Source organism: Vulpes lagopus, chromosome 5, assembly GCF_018345385.1.
Source record: "Vulpes lagopus strain Blue_001 chromosome 5, ASM1834538v1, whole genome shotgun sequence".
Lineage (NCBI taxonomy): Eukaryota > Metazoa > Chordata > Mammalia > Carnivora > Canidae > Vulpes > Vulpes lagopus.
This window is the reverse complement of record NC_054828.1, coordinates 33,690,830-33,708,200: the sequence shown is the minus strand read 5'-3', so window position 1 is coordinate 33,708,200 and position 17,371 is coordinate 33,690,830.

The window sequence follows — 17,371 nt, the reverse complement described above, 5'->3', positions numbered from 1 at the left end:
TTGATCTGCAGGTTTAAGTTCAAGCCCCATTTTGGGTCTAGAGATTACTTAAAATCTTTTTTTTTTCGTTTTTTAAGATTTTATTTATTTATTCATGAGACAGAGAGAGAGGAAGAGACACAGGCAGAGGGAGAAGCAGGCTCCATGCAGGGAGCCCGATATGGGACTCGATCCTGGGACTCCAGGATCACACCCTGGGTTGAAGGCAGGCGCCAAATCGCTGAGCCACCGGGGCTGCCCCGAGATAACTTAAAATCTTTAAAAAGAAAGAAAGAAAAGACAAATGGGTTTTTACAAAAACAAACAGGACATGAAAAAGTTTGTGCTAATTGTTTATGCAGGTACAAGTGTTCTTTTTCATCGCCTTGAAACTCCCCAGGAACAGGAATTTATGACAGCTTCACTTCTCAGAAGTTGCTACCTTTTTTTTCTTTTCTCTCTTAAGATCTTATTTATAGGGGCCCCTGGGTGGCTCAATGGTTGCGCAGCTGCCTTTGGCCCAGGGCGTGATCCTGGAATCCGGGACTGAGTCCCACATCAGGCTCCCTGCAGGGAGTCTGCTTCTTCCTCTGCCTATGTCTCTGCCTCTGTCTCTCATGAATGGATAAATAAAATCTTTTTTAAAAAAAATAAAGATTTAGGCTGCGGGGTGGGCAGGAAAAAAATAAAATAAAATAAAGATTTATCTATTTGAGAGAGAGAGTTTGCTATTTCCAAACTCAAGGTGTATTATTACACTCGACAGCATGTAGGGGAGGGGCAGAGGGAGAGAGAGGCAGATTCCCCACTGAGCAGGGGGCTCCACACAAGGCTCAGTCTCTGGACCCCATGGACCATGACCTGAGCCGAAGGCAGATGCTTAACCACCTGAGCCACCGGGAGCCCCAGAAGTTGCTGCTTATAGTCAGATACAGGAAACTCCAAGAAGGCTTCTTTCTGCATCTATTGAATCTCAAAGGTCTTTAACTTAAAATATTTATACAAATTCTGGGGTTTTGAGTGTGAAGCTGAGTTTTTGATGCTTTCTGTGATAAAAAGCAAGTACCATGACGCCTGGGTGGCTCAGTAGTTGAGCACCTGTCTTAGGCTCAGGGCATGATCCCACGATCCAGGATCAAGTCCCACATCCGGCTCCTTCGAGAGCCTGCTTCTCCCTCTGCCTGTGTCTCTGCCCATCTCTCTCTCTCTCTGTGTGTGTATGTGTCTCATGAAAAAATAAATAAATCTTTAAAAAAAAAAAAAAAAGCAAGTACCATGTGTTATAAAAGAAAACAACGGCCCAAGATGCTGTTACTTGGGTCAGGCCAAATCACCAAACCAGGGCTTAATATCTAACCTAATTGCAATTTCAATCTTCTCCAGAATGTTTCAACTGTTCAATCAGGAGTTTTCTTTATTTCCTTCTTTTTTTAAGTTGTATTTTTATTTAAGTAATGTCTACACCCAACTTGGGGCTTGAACTCACAACCCCGAGACCAAGAATCACATGCTCCTCTGACTGAGCCAGCCAGGCCCCCAGGGTTTTTTTATTTTTATATTTATTATTTTTATTTTTTTTAAGATTTTATTTATTTATTCATGACAGACACAGAGAGAGAGAGAGGCAGAGACACAGGCAGAGGGAGAAGACTCTGGAGACTCCAGGATTAGGCCCTGGGCTGAAGGCAGCGCTAAACTGCTAAACCACCCAGGCTACCCCCAGGAGTTTTTTTTTAATAAGAACCAATGGGGTAATCTGCCTCACTGGCCCTCTCCATCCCCAGCCACCCAAAGGAAGAAGAGGTAATGTGCACAATAAAACCCACTGCCCTTCCCCTTAAAGAAAGGTGGTCTTGCCTGAAGCAATCCTTCCTTTTGCTGGTAACTTTCTTGTCCTACCTCCTTCCTACAAAACCCTTCCATTTTGTACAACTTCTTGGAGCACTCCTCTACTTGCTATATAAGGTGCTGCCTGGTTCACAAATCATTTAATAAAGCCAGTTAGAGTTTCACATGTACTTGGTTGAATTTTTATAATTTTTTTAAAGTTTTCTTTCTTTTTTTTAAGATTTTATTATTTATTTACGAGAGACACACGATGAGAGAGAGAGAGAGAGAGAGAGAGGCAGAGACATAGGCAGAGGGAGAAGCAGGCTCTATGCAGGAGCCTGATGTGGGACTTGATCCTGTGACTCCAGGATCATGCCCTGGGCCAAAGGCAGGCACTCAACTGCTGAGCCACCCAGGAGTTCCTTATATATTTTTTTTTAATTTAATTTTACTTTTAAGTAAACTCTATGCCCAACATGGGGCTTGAACTCACAACCCTGAGATCAAGAGTCGCATGTTCTACAGACTGAGCCAGCCAGGCAACTCTGAATTTTTGTTTGTTTTTTTAAGATTTTATTTATTTGAGAAAGAGAGCATGAGCAGAGGGAGGGGCAGAGGGAGAAACACTCCCTGCTAAGCAGGGAACCCATGCGGAGCTCGATCCCAGAACCCTGGGATCATGAGCTGAGCTGAAGGCAGGCACTTCACCAACTGAGCCACCCAGGTGCCCCTGAATTTTGTTTTTTAACACATGAGAAAAATTAATGTGGAATGAGGATGATGGTGACCAAATCTGATCCCAGTTTGAGAAGTTGTACAGTGCCCAAGAAGCACACATTCCGTTACCAGGTATAGGTTATTTAAGAATGAACGGGATCCCTGGGTGGCGCAGCGGTTTGGCGCCTGCCTTGGGCCCGGGGCACGATCCTGTAGACCCGGGATCGAATCCCACATCGGGCTCCCGGTGCATGGAGCCTGCTTCTCCCTCTGCCTGTGTCTATGCCTCTCTCTCTGTGACTATTGTAAATAAATTAAAAAACAAGAATGAAATACTCATTTTTTCTTTTAATTTATGTTTATTATTATTTATATATTATTTATTTTCAAATAACTATGAAACTGTTAGGACATTAATCGTTATTACAGTGTACATAATACCTAATAAGTCTCAACAGCTGAGCCACCCAGGTGTCCCTGGTTAAGTAGTTCTTTGGAGGGGGGGATGGTGGGGATGGAGGGATACTTAACCTTTCTTAAAAAAAAAAAAGATTTATTTATTTATTTATTTATGAGAGAGACACAGAGAGAGGCAGAGACATAGGCAGAGGGAGAAGCAGGCTCCATGCAGGGAGCCCAATGTGGGACCCAATCCTGGAACCCCGGGATCACCACCTGAGACAAAGGCAAATTCGCAACTGCTGAGCCACCCAGGCATCCCTGGGATACTTAAACTTGATGCTTTGAATTCTAACTAAGCCATTTACTAACTGCAGGCCAGGCTGCAGCTTCATCTTTGTTATCCCTGTCCCATAAATGGCAGGGCACATTTCTAACTTCTCATCCCTTGTCTTTTCCTTTTTTTTTTTTTTAAGATTTTATTTATTTGGGGGATCCCTGGGTGGCTCAGCGTTTAGCGCCTGCCTCTGGCCCAGGGCGTGATCCTGGAGTCCCAGGATCGAGTCCCCATAGCCGGCTCCCTGCATGGAGCCTGCTTCTCTCATGAGAGCCACCAAGAGGCTCTCACCAAGGCAGAGAGAGAAGCAGGCTCTATGCAGGGATCCCGGGTGCCCCAACTTCTCATCCCTTGCTAATTTTTACTTTCTCAATCCCCAGAAATAAGGAGAGGGACTTTGTGACAGCCAGATAGGAGACAAGAGCTGTAGTCTGCTTTAAAAATGTGCCCTGCCATTTGTGGGACAGGGGTAACATAGGCACCCGTGCACTCCTCACAGCACCCAAGGGGTGGCAGAGGCTCTGAGTGACTTGCTGGGGAGGACAGGCCCTAGGCCACCCAGGGAGAGGGTGCAGGCGGCTCCCTGTACCTCCTGCCCCAGCAGCCTCTTCTCAGACCTAGAACAGCTGTGCCAGGGGGGCTGGCTCCCAGGGCCATCCGGCTGGATGGCTTTTCTAATAACTAGAGAGGCCTTTTCACGTTTCATTGGCCTCTGATCTCAAAGTCTGGCCTCAGTCTCCCTTCCCAGCTGACAGCAATCCTGTCCTCTGCCTCTGCTGGTGACCGTTGACTGTTCAATCCCGGGTACGCCACAGACACGTCGGGCAGCGTGAGTAAATTACTTGCACTTGAGCCCTGGTCTCCAGCTCTGATGGGTGGGGAGCGATTTATTCCGACCTCAGAGGATTACTAGGAAAATGTAATGAGCACATAATACGTGCCCTAGAAATACCAGCCCCCCCAACACTCCCCCCCCACACACACTGTCTCAGCCCCTACAATGCTCTTGCCCACTTCTCGTCACCAATCCCAATCCGAAAAGCTTTCATCAGCTCACCTGAAGTCCTCACCCTCACCTGGAACATGCTGTCTCCACATCAGGAGAGCTTCCCTTCAGAGAAAGTCTACCTCAGGCCGAAGACCCCAAGCAGGGGTTTGAGAGCCTGGCCCCAACAGCTGTGGCATGCGGTTGATCCTGGTGACATAGCTCAGCTTGTCATCTACCATCTGGTGAGCCACAAAATGATGGAACTGGAGGAGCCCTGTGGGGACTTCTTATTTCTGGGGATTGAGAAAGTAAAGATTATTTTAAGCTGGAGCCATTTGAGATTCAGCAGATACAGGGGGGGAAAATGCCTCCCAGAACTTCTCTTATCTGACTAAAAGCAGAAACTAATGCGAAATGAGGACTGCCATAAATTACCGTTTTGCTGTGGGTCTGCTCCCAGGAGACAGACAGAGCAAACATGCCTTCAGTGCCCTCCCTGGGGAAGCTTTATGGTTCTGAAGGCAGAAAGACCACTGGCATCTGCAGAAACAAGCATCATCCCAGACTTTCTTATTTCAAGTTCTCAAGTTTCTTCTCCTAAAAAGCCATTTGTCTTTCCTAAAGAGATTTATTTGTTCTTCCCATAGGAGCCTTTTCTCCCCCCTCCCTTTTTCCTACTAAATTAGATATAAAAGCCCCACATCCTAACCACCCCTTTGAGTTACTCTGAGCACTCCCACGTGAGTGCGTGCCTGTGTGCCTGGTGCAGAAATAAGCTCTGTCTGTTCACTTGCTAATCTAGCTTTTGTCAGTTTAATTGCAGGCTCATTCACTTCACCAGAGAAGAGAGGAAAAGTTTTCCCTCCTTGGAAGATTCTCTCCTTGACCAAATTTAGACAGGCTTCCTGCTCAGCTAGGCTCTGACTTCTAGGCTCCCTGTTCATCTCTGCAGTGTCCACTGTTAGCAAGAATCCTGCTTCGGTTTAGTGAAAATCCCCTCCTGTTGGTCTGGCCACTCAGTATCTTTCTTTTTTTTTTTTTAAAGATTTTATTTATTCATGAGAGACATAGACACACACACACACACACACACACACACACACACACACACAGGCAGAAGCAGGCTCCACGCAGGGACCTCTATCGACCCCAGGATCGACCCCAAAGGCAGGCGCTAAACCGCTGAGCCACCCAGGGATTCCCTGGCCACTCAGTATCTTTTCACTCTGGCCTGCCTTCAGCAACAATCCGGCTAGGTCAGTTTAGCAAAGAATTACCCTACCTCTTAGTCATTTTCTATCTACTGATCACCCCCTGCTCATTGGCAATAAATCCCTGCTTTTCCTTATTACATTCAGAGCCGAGCAGGACCTTGCTTCCCTACCACAAAACCCCAACTGTTATAGCCCCTCTTGAATCAAGCCTGCCTTACCATCTTTTTTCTTTTTCTTTTTTTTTTTTTAAGATTTTATTCATGAGAGACACAGAGAGAGAGAGAGGCAGAGACATAAACAGATGGAGAAGCAGGCTCCCTGCAGGGAGTCCCATGCAGGACTCGATCCCAGGACCCGAGGATCATGCCCTGAGCCAAAGGAAAACATTCAACCGCAAAGCCACCCAGGCGCCCTTACCTCACTATCTTTAATACGTGTCATGAATGATTCTTTCTTCAACACCTCGGTTTCCCCACCAAAGCCCTTATCATCTGGGCTGATCCCTCTCTGTATATAAGGAGAAACTGAGAAGTTAGGCAATTAAACAAGAGAGGGAATAAGAGGGGCCCCTGGGTGGTTCAGGGGGTTAAGCGGCTGACTTCGGCTCAGGTCATGATATCAGGGTCCTGGGGTCAAGTACCTCGTGGTGCCCCAGGCTCCCTGCTTAGTGAGAAGTCTGCTTCTCCCTCTTCCTCTGCCCCTCCCCAGATTTTGTGCGTGTGCCCATGCACTCTGTCTCAAATAAAATCTTTAAAAAGAGAGAGAGAGAAAGGGAGTAGGAGTTTGGATGCTGGGGCCCAGACTTACCACTAACCAGCCATGTGACCTCAAAGAGGTTACTTGTCTGTATTTGAAACAAGAGGCACTTATAACATGGGTAAATAACAATACCCACCTTACTGGGTATTGAATCAAATGAGTTACAGCTGTGCAGCAGAGTAAGCACTATCTAATAATTGGGTTTTTTTTCAAGGTGCTTGCTTGAGGACACTCAGTTAATGATGAGAACTGAAATGAACACACTTCCCTGTCCCCGTGTTAAACAATACCAGGATCAAACAAAAATAATTCGGCTGTTTGCTCCAGGAAATATCTGCTACTAAGAGATAAGATTGTAAACTAACTAAGCAGTTGACTGATCAGGACTACTGATGAAGGAGGCCACTGATGGAGGAGGCGGGGTCTGAGGATCCAGATAGGGGGTTCTAGCCAAGGGGATTCCTGGTTTCCTGAAAGAGGGAAATCAGACACCAGCCAGCAGAATGTGAAAGCAGAGTTTATTGAAGATAGATAGATGATAGATAGATAGATAGATAGAGATGGATAGATGGAACATCCAGGAGTCTTGTCTTTGCTAAGGGTCTGGGGTTTTGGTTGGCTATTGTGGCCTGGTGCATATACCTCTTAGGCATCCAGGAACTGGTCAGAACAAGGACAGGGTCCAGGTGTCCTTTGTAAGTCATTCATTCCCAGAAGCCAGGGGTCTTGGCATCAAGGTGTTAGGAGTCAGTGGTCTTGGCAAACCTTTATGACCACTTGCCCCTTCACCCCTTAGATGTCATCTATCATGCTGGAAGACTCCAAAGATATCATTATCTCTTGGTCCCTGAGAAGGAAGACATACGCTATTTGCATTACAAGCATGTGTACAGTGGGGTGGGCATGCAGGCCCCAGCAGGAATAGAAGCTGGAGTAAAGGGAAAAAAAAAAACCCAGCTTTTTTTATGGGGTCCATTCTGCTTCCGTCTCACTATAACTTGTTCACCAGGACTCTTTCAGGACCCTTGCCTCCAGGACCCACCAATCCTTTGAGTCATAATTCTGCCTCACACAACCACTTTTCTCCCTTGCAAGACCCAACCTCACAAGACTACTTTCTGGACTTCTAAAGCCACATATCCCACCGCCTGGTTGTCTCAGTGTGTCTCTTAACACACTTAAAGTTGAGCTCTTGATCCCTCCTCCCAGCCTATCCTCTGCCTCTTCTCCATCTGAGTAAGTGACGCCTCTCTGTGCACCCGGCTGCTGGAGCCAGAACTCTGGATGCCTCTCCTCCCTGATTTCTTCTCCACATGCTAAGCCTGGACTACGGCTACATAGGCCAGCTCCACCTCCAAACAGCACAAAAGTGTCCCTCCCTTCTCTCCACGACTGGTGCCGTCCTCCTAACTGGTCTCCCTACTTATCTCCCTAACATTCACCCATTCCCCCTGCAACAGCCAGAGTGATTTTATTTTATTTTATTTTATTTTATTTTATTTTATTTTATTTTATTTTATTTTATTTTATTTTATTTTAGATCTTATTTATGTGTTAGAGAGAGAGAGAGAGAGAACGAACCAGCAAAAGGAGAGGCAGAAGGAGAGGGAGAAGCAGACTCCCCATAAAGCAGGGAGCCAGACTCTGGACTCAATCCCAGGATCCTGGGATCATGACCTGAGCCAAAGGCAGATGCTTAACTGACTGAGCTATCTAGGTGCCCCCCAGAGTAACACAAATCATGTCTGGCTGGATCCCTCCCCCAACATGTACACACACACATACGCATGTGCGCACACACATGCACAATCTGGAACATCCTCAGCACTTACTACTTGGCCCTCATCTGGGTCCTTTTGAGATGGACTCTCTGTGTCATAGAGGCTGTTCCCTAATCAGATTGGAGGTGTCAGAGACCGAGGGCCCTGCACTAGGAGGGGCACACTATCTGCTCAGGTCATGCCTAATGACCAATCTTCCAGGCTGGCCTTCCTGTGGCCATTTTAGTGCCCGACGCATGACCTCTCCACCCTCAGCCCTTTGTGCAGGCTGCTGCTTCTCCAGCATTGTCTGCTTCCCTCCAGTTGGCTCATTCTTCCTTATTCTTCAGGAAGCTGCCTGACTCTCCAAGCAGGGCTGGGTGGCTCACCTGTCATGGTCTTTCTCCCACTAGGCTGCAACGATCCGGAGGGTCTGGGTTCCCAGCTGTGTGCCAGGGACTTCTCAGCCTGCAAGTGCATTTGATGCTGGAAATGCGAGGCTGACTTTGTCATTCTATCACCTTAGCAAGACGCACAGCTTCACGAGGGACTGTTTGCAATGGTGTGGGCAGGGCTAAGAGAAATGAGCAATGCATGACAATGAAGCCTGCTAGGAGAAGCAGTAGTAAGTGAGGGACCAGGAGATGGCACCTCAAAATATGTCACTATAGCAAATGGATTATTTTGAGCTGAAGGTAGCTGAGAATCAACAAATGCGGGAAGAGTTCTCTGTCCTGGCTTTAAGTCACCCAAAACTAGGCCATACATTTCCCTAGTGAAGGTGTCCCCCCTCCTGGGTCAGGAGTGACTCTCACCATCAGAGACAGAGAATCAGCATCAAGATGAATCTGCATAAACAAAACTTAAAATAATTAGTATCTTCTAGTAGTTTCCCCCATACGTTTCCTAGTCACTACCCTACAATTTATTACCCCTTCAAGCCCAAACCCTCTTTCCTTTGTTAAAATGGTATTTAACTCCCCCTGCCTCAATCAAACCACTTCTCTGTATTTTTCTTCTTTTCTGTGAACACCCACACATGAAAATATTAATAAAAATTGTGTGCCTTTTCTAACACAATAAAAATTGTGTTAATCTCTTTTGTTAGTTTAATTTGCAGCCGCACCCCCCACCCCTTACTTAACTGAAGAAGGGTTTTCCCCTTGAGCCACTATGCCCTAAGCCTAAAGGGGCAAGGGAGAGAGCCCTGACCGGGACTAGGGGACACCTGCAGCTGTAGGAAAGAAGACCTGCAGCTGTAGGAAAGAGTGACCGTAGGTGTGGCCTCAGGTAGAGGAACAGCCCCTCCAACCCTCAGGCTAGCAGTGGGGAGGGAGGAGGCAGTTACCACATCCCTGTATCCCTTTTTAGTGACCCTCCCCCTGACTGATTAGAACCTGAAGCCAGAGGACAAGGGAACCCAGGTGAAGCAGTCAGCCTGCGGGCACAGTAGGATGAAGGTGGGTGGAGAATAACTATGGAGGGAAAAAGGAGAATGAGCTGTAAAGGCACCTGAGCATTGGCCCTCTGAAGTTCTGCAGGGCCCTGGGCTGCACACAGAGAACCCAATGAGCCCTGGCCAGGCTGGCACTGCCAGTGACACCTTCAGGCCCAGACACTATGAAAAGTCAGCCGGGTCCAGACAGCAGAGGGACCCCTGGGAAGACACCCTCACTACCACCCCAAGATACTCTGGCCTCTGCAATTCTCAGAGAAAAAGGCCAGCAGGTGGGCTTCTGTAGGGCAGGAGGTGGAAGCCACTCTGGGTGCTGTGGGACTGGTTTGTCCAGGCCTGTCTCAACAGCCCTGAGAAAGCAGGCCCCACCTGGACCATGTTTGTGACCTTCAGAATATGCCATTTCCTGCCACAGAGCACGCTGCAGTGGAAGCCTGGGGAAGAAATGAGTCTCCAAGGGAGGACACAGGGAGACTGGCAGATGTACTGAAAAGCAGATTTACACAAGAACAGCCTTTCTGGGGCAGCCCGGGTGGCTCAGCGGTTTAGCGCCGCCTTCAATCCAGGGCATGATCCCGGAGTCCTGGGATCGAGTCCCACATCGGGCTCCCCGCAGTGAGCCTGCTTCTCCCTCTGCCTGTGTCTCTGCCTCTCTCTGTGTGTGTGTCTCTCATGAATAAATAAATAAAATCTTAAAAAAAAAAAAAAAAAAAAAAAAAGAACAGCCTCTCTTCTCTGGTCCCTGTAGACTCAGGAGCTTGGGAAGCTGCTCCTTGCAGGCCAGCCGCCTGGGGGCGATGGAGCGGCCGACCCAGAGCGGGGCGCGGGGAGCGGGGAGCGGGGAGCGGACCTCCAGTCCAGCCGAACGGATTCAGAGAGCTCGCAGGTGGCTCTGAGCCTGGCCCGCCCTGCTTCCCCAGAGTCCCCGGGTGCACCCCGCTCTGACCGAGGTCAGGGCCCAGGACAGCTGTGCGCCGCTGCCGGCCGGGGCCCCACCGCGGGGTCTGGGCCGCCGGGGCTGCAAGGCGCCGCGCGGCCACCAGGGGTCACTCCTCGCCAGCCGCTCGAGCCCGGGACCGTGCGCGGGCTTCACCCCTCCCTGCGCCGCGCCCCCAGGCCGGGCGGGTCCATCGGTTCAGAGCCAGCACCCGACACCCCTGGCCTTGCGCCCGCCGTGCTGAAGGAGAGTAGCCAGGTAAAATGCAGAAGGCCTAATGTGAATTTCAGATAAACACCAAATTTATCTCATTCTTTGAGTGAAGTATGTCTCAGAATAGTTTTGCTAAATTTGGCGACCTAGTTTGGAGTCAGACCCTTGCATTCTGATTCCAACCTCACCGCTCCCTGCGGAGCAGGAGAAACGCTCTTCCCTCTTCTGAGCCTCGGTTTCCTTAGGTATAAAACGGGCGATGACACTTGCTCATGTTTCAGCTAAGGGTTCAGTAGACCTCAGCCTGTTCTCATCTCTCAGAAGCTGTTGGCTCTTGACTTTAGAGATGTAATATATTCTAGCTAGAAGCTGCCCAGAAAGAGGTGACTTGCAAGAGACCAAAGAGCAGGAAGGAGAGGTGGGGGCAAGAGGCTTAACCGGACCCCAGGGTGAGAACTGAAACCATCTGCAACCACCAAGTTTAAAATCCACATTAATATGACTTTACTCTTCCACTGTCCTTTTTTTTTTCTTTTTTAAGATTTTATTTATTTATCCATGAGAGACACAGAGAGAGGCAGAGACACAGGCAGAGGGAGAAGCAGGCTTCCTGTAGGGAGCCCAATGTGGGACTTGATCCCAGGACCCGGGATCATGACCTGAGCCAAAGGCAGATGCTCAACCACTGAGCCATCCAGGTACCCCTTCCACTGTTCTTATTAACTGATTTTACTATTATAGGAAACTTTTGCCAAAGATGATAAAAGTTGCAAATAATTTTCTTGTTCATTCCAGGAACTTCCTGGAAGGCTCATTTAAATTTATACCCCCCACCCCAAACCCTGGAAACATTTTTGGTTTTCACTGTTGTAGAGGGAAGGGCTACTGGCATCTAGTGGGTACTAGCCAGAGATTCTGTTAATATCCTATGATGCACAGGACAGCCACAGAGAATTATTTAGCCCAAATTGCCAAAAGTGCCAAGGCTAAGAAATTTCTGATTTTTTTTAATTTTTTTTATTTTTTATTTATTTATTTTTTCTGATTTTTTTTTTAAAGATTTTATTTATTTATTCATGAGAGACACAAAGAGAGAGAGAGAGAGGGGTAGAGACACAGGCAGAGGGAGAAGCAGACTCCATGGAGGGAGCCCAGTGTGGAACTTGATGCCAGGACCCCAGGAGCATGACCTGAGCTGAAGGTAGACACTCAACCACTGAGACACCCAGACATCCCAAGAAATTTCTGATTTAAATGAACATCAAACTGTTTGATTCTTTTTTTGTTTGTTTGTTTGTTTGATTCTTCTATAGAGAACATCAAGGGACAGTTTACTTCCCAAGACTCTTCAAAATCTTTGCCTCCAAATCCTTGCCTTGCTGTGTCCTTCAGTACTAAACCCCTGTATCATGACTCTCTCTCCCAGTTCTAATCAAGTCCCTGCACCCAAATATCCACGTTAAACTAGCCTTGGCCCTACCTCCTCCAAGCTGTTCCTAAGACCAGAGTCCGAGGAAACTACTGATTGGCTATAGCTCAAAACCTAGTTGGCCATTTGTGATTGGTAGTGTTGCCATGTTGAGAACAAACTTAACCTTGACCATTTTGACAGTCATTTCAAGGAGCAGGTGCCCTAGAGGCACCTCCCCTCCATCACCTGGTTGTAAACTATGCTGCTCAGGGATCTCCATTCCTGGGTGGGAGGGTGAGGAGGGTGAAGATCCAGCATAGGCCCAATGCCCTCAATGGGTACACCCCATCACCCCATCATCACAGCCTTCTATCTACCCCCTTGGACCCGCCCTCATGTTCAGACTGTGCAGACACCCCACCCCCACCCCCAGATCCAGACTGAAATGCGGGAGACCTGCATTCTCTCTCTCTCTCTCTCTCTCTCTCTCTCTCTCTCTCTGACTCTCCAGTTAACACTGGGGGAGAGTCCTGGCAGGTCTTTCTGTATCTGATGACATACAACATGCAGGACACTCTGAAGATGAGAGGTAAGGAATGGCCCCCACTCTTCACCAAGTGAGTTCCAACTCCCTGGCCTGGCTCTGGCTCATTTCAAAATGATTGAAAGAGAAAAGGAAGGAAGAAGTTAAGAAGAAGAAGCACCCAGTTCCCAACACCTGTTAACATTTGGTGTGTTTCCTTGTAGCCTTTTACTTATGCATGTAACCTATGATCATAGCCCCTGTACAATGTCACCTTCTTTTTCCCATATAGGGCCTATATAAGGAAACCCATGTCAAGTCTGCAAAGCCCTCAAGGTTATAAAGTTGAAAGGTAAGGAAAACCAAGCACAAACAGCCAAGTAGGCTTTAAGCTATAGCCGATCATAGTTAGTTTGCAAACTACTTACTTTGCTTCCACCCCGCCTTTTCTCTACAAGATCTCTCCCTGAGCTCCCATCCACGGAGTCTCCAACCACTTCTGGTTTGGCACTTCCAAATTCCAATAGATTTTTGCTCAAATAAACTCTTAAAAAATTAAAATAAGCCTCAGTTTATCTTTTGACCAGGTCAATGGCTTCAAAATATTGCATCAAGTAGACATAACCTAGCGATTACTTAAGAATTCTCCTATGACTGGATACTGCTTTCTGTTTTGTAAATAATACTGCAATGAACATCTTTGAGCATAAACCCCACTTTCCCCTTCCTCCAGCTATTGGTTTGTGATCAAGTCCGCCAGCAAATAGTTTGCTTCTTGAGCAGAGTGAATAACTCACTTATGTATCCTTTTTACCCACTGGAGAGCTTGGCACGCAGCACATATTCAAAACTTGCTGACTGGGTGATGGTGTTGATGCTGCCCTGTAGGTCTCCACCCTCCTAGTCCTTGTATGACTTTTGCCTTTGGCTGCCACTGAAGCAGGAGAGCTAGGTTCTTGTCTCACAGAGTTGAAGAATGATTCTGGAGGACAAAGGAGCATGAGTAAAGTGATAGTTTTACTAAGCAAGGATACAGAAAAAGCTCTCAGGACTGAGAGGGGTTGCCACTGAGGGCTTTTAGGAATAATCTTTCATTAAAAGCTAACCAGGGATCTTAAATCTTTTAAATTTCTCTACTGACAGCAACTTTGTGTAAACAGAACTAGTGATAACATCTCTAATGGGTCTTTTTAGGGTCTGTTTCTTTTCTGTTGACCACAGGAGACTGTCATAAATAAGACACCTCCTCACCTCCCCCAATACCTAGGGCAAGGAGGTCTGGTGTGTTCCCTTATCTCTGCTTTCCTTACACTTCCGCATTCTGGGGATTTCTATAAGCCTGATCCCATAGGCCCCTATCTATTTCTCCCCACCTAGCCCGCCTGTCCCTTACTCACCACAAGCCATCTGATCCCCTTCTTTTTTTTTTTTTTTAAGATTTTATTTATTTATTCAGAGAGACAGAGAGAGAGAGAGAGGCAGAGACACAGGCAGAGGGAGAAGCAGGCATCATACAGAGAGCCTGATGTGGGACTTGATCCAAGGTCTCCAGGATCATGCCCTGGGCTGCAGGCGGCGCCAAACCGCTGCGCCCCCGGGGCTGCCCCTGATCCCCTTCTCATAAGACTTTAGTCTGACCCACATCACCTCCCCAGGTTGTCTTCTGCTTTATCCAGATTTTTGGTGCTTGATACTGGCTGGACACTGAAGTGTTCTAGGGAGCTTTAGGAAAGCAGGCTCTGGATTTGTCTCCAGAGTCTGATATAATTGCTCTGGGGGTTGGGGTCCAGGTAGGATACCTTGTAAAAAGCTCAGTAAATGATTACAAGAGCAACCACAGTTGAGAACTCTTGAATTAAATGGTCCTTGGGGTCCCTTCCAGCTTTCATGACCTGTGAGTTTTAGGTTAGGACAGTGAAGCAGAGACTCCATCATATTGCTCTGGGAAAATAGAATATATTCATAATTCTTTCTAGGAGTATACAGTTAAACTCTGGGACCTCGAGGGAAATAACTCCTAATCCTTCTCCATCTTCTGGAAATATCTTGGCTCTCCATCACCCCCTCCAACTGATGGCCCTTCAAAGGCTGTAGGCCAAACCAGCCCCTGATCATTTACATTTCACAGATGGAGAAGCTGAGAACAGAATTGGCCCTGAAGACAATCAGAAATCCAGCTGCTAGGGGAAATCGGTGTGTGTGTGGGGGGCCCTGTGTTTTAACAAATCCCTTGGCATATTGAATAGTTTACACTGAGGGGATTTGAGAAAGGGCAACTGCAAGAGGGACTGCCTGCCCTTCTCACATAAAACCCTCATGTCAGAGGTGCCCTCTCTTCACCAGGAGGAAAGAAACATTCCTATCTCCGAAAATGGAGGGACAGCCAAGAGGAATCTGAACAAAAGAGGCATCACTACCCCCAGTTTACTACCCGCTGATCTATTCGCATTTCCCCATGACTTTCCCACTCTTCCTCAAACCCGACATAAAATCGCTCTTGGTTTGAGTGCCTCTGCCCGCCTTCATTTCCTTCTGAGGGCTCTTCTGTTATGTAAAACTCACATTAAACTAATGTGTATGCTTTTCTCTTATTAATCTGCCTTGGGTTACAGAGCCCCAGTGGAGGACCGAGAAGAACAGACGTCTCCCCTCCACTATGATCCCACCGCAATGACCAATTCTCGATTTCAGGAGTCAGCGGAGGGCGGAAATGCGGGCTGCCGCTGTTGAGAAGGCAGCAGGAGGGAGCAGGCCGTGGGAGGAGGCCATCCTGTCAGCTGAGGGCCCGGGACATGCAAGTCAAACAGCAAATGAGTTTTTCTAGCAGCTCATTCCCTGATTCAGTAGTGAAATATTGCCTGGATGTACTCAAATCACCTTCAGGGGACTGTGAGACACCCCGAAGAGATTAAAGTGATTTCCCCAGAGTATCTCATGACTTAATGATAGCTCAATAAGGAATGAAAAAGAAAACACTGCCATATAGGAGAAAATCATTATTTCCTCCTGCTTGTAGGCAGTTACAGCGCACTGTAGGGGCAGAGCAGCAAGGGATACAGCCTGCAGGAGGATGGAAGATTCCTATGGGCTTTCAGACTGGGGCTTCTTCTTGAGCCACTGAACTTCTGAGAAAGTGAGAGACGGGGAGGGGGGAGCGGTCCCCTCTGTGGTTGGGGTCCAGACTTGCTCTCCCACCAACTCATGATGAAATGCAAACTTCCTGTCTGCATAAAGGGCCCTGAATTCTTTCTGAAAGGACCATGGGAACAGAAGACTGAAATGAAGCACATCATCTGCACCATCAGTTCTCTTTTCCTCCATTTAAAACATTTGCAAGGGGCCCCTGGGTGGCTCAGTCAGTTGAGCCGTTAAGCATCTACCTTTTGCTCAGGTCAAGATCTAAGGTCCTGGGACAGAGCCCCCACGTCCGGCTTCATACTCAGTGGAGAGTCTGCTTCTCCCTCTGCCCTTGTCCCATGCTCTCTTTCTCTCTTAAATAAATAAATAAAACCTTTAAGAAAAAAAAGCCACATTGGCCAAAATTTCAAATTTTTAACTACAACAGACTGAATAGCCTCACATTTACAGTCAGATGCAGTTTTATATGCTATCACCTTCCAAAAGCGTGAGATGTTCGCTTCCTGTTTCATAAAGGAAATGAAATGGGCTAAATGAGAAATACTTCCCCACCAGAAATAAAACACTACTTGCTCATTGCAAATATCATTTTTATGTCTTCTAAATAGCGGGGAACACTTGCTGAAACTAAACCCATCGATGTCTCAACAGCTTTATTTGCTCACTCTATTTTGGGCCCCATTATGGAAGCAATCTCTGTTGGCAGACATTTTTCCACCAATAATTTTTTGAGCAGTTAAATTTTTTTCTTCTCCTTAATGCAGTAGAACTGAGCCCATCCCTCTCTCAGGATAATCTGGAGCCAGGGTGGGGGTGGGTGGGCAAGCGGGAGATAGCACGTTCCCCAAAGGATTTTGTGTTGATTCAAAATATATAAAGGATTCACAGATTATTCCTTGCACACAGGTTTCTCCGGAGGTTTGGTACTTGAGGGACACAGAAAGCTTCCCAATGACCCTGCTGTGATTCCTGTAATCCTACTGGTATCCTCTTTGAATGAAGGCACCGTATCTCTCAATATTCAGAACGGTGTCATGAGGACTTATTAAGGATTTGGGCTAGTGTGGGTGATTTTTTTTTTTTTTAAGATTTTGTGTATTCATTCATGAGACACACACACACACACACACACACACACACAGAGAGAGAGAGAGAGAGAGAGAGAGAAGCAGAGACGCAGGCAGAGGGAGAAGCAGGCTCCATGCAGGGAGCCTGGCGTGGGACTCCATCCTGGGTCTCCAGGATCACACCCTGGGCCGAAGGCCGTGCTAAACTGCTAAGCCACCTGGGCTGCCCATGATTTTTTAAACAAAAGATTTTATTTGTTTATTCATGAGAGATACACAGAGACAGAGAGAGAGGCAGAGACACAGGCAGAGGGAGAAGCAGATTCCCCACTGAGCAGGGATCTTGACGTGGGACTTGATTCCAGGACCCTGGGATCACGACCCGAGCCAAAGGCAGAAGCCCGGTGAGGCACGTGTTTAGGCTGTCGCTGCACCCGCACCCACCTTGCACCCGCACCCACCCCGCGCCCGCACCTGCACCCACCCGGGCACCCCGGCTTTTGCCTTGCGGCCCTCGGGTCGGTAGCCAGCCTTCGGGGCCCCTGCCCTCCGGGTCCACATAGGACGCCTTAGCTAAACGTCCGGGAGGACATCCAGGGCTCTGTCGGTGGCTCCGGCCGCCTCCTCGAGGTCGACCCCAGGA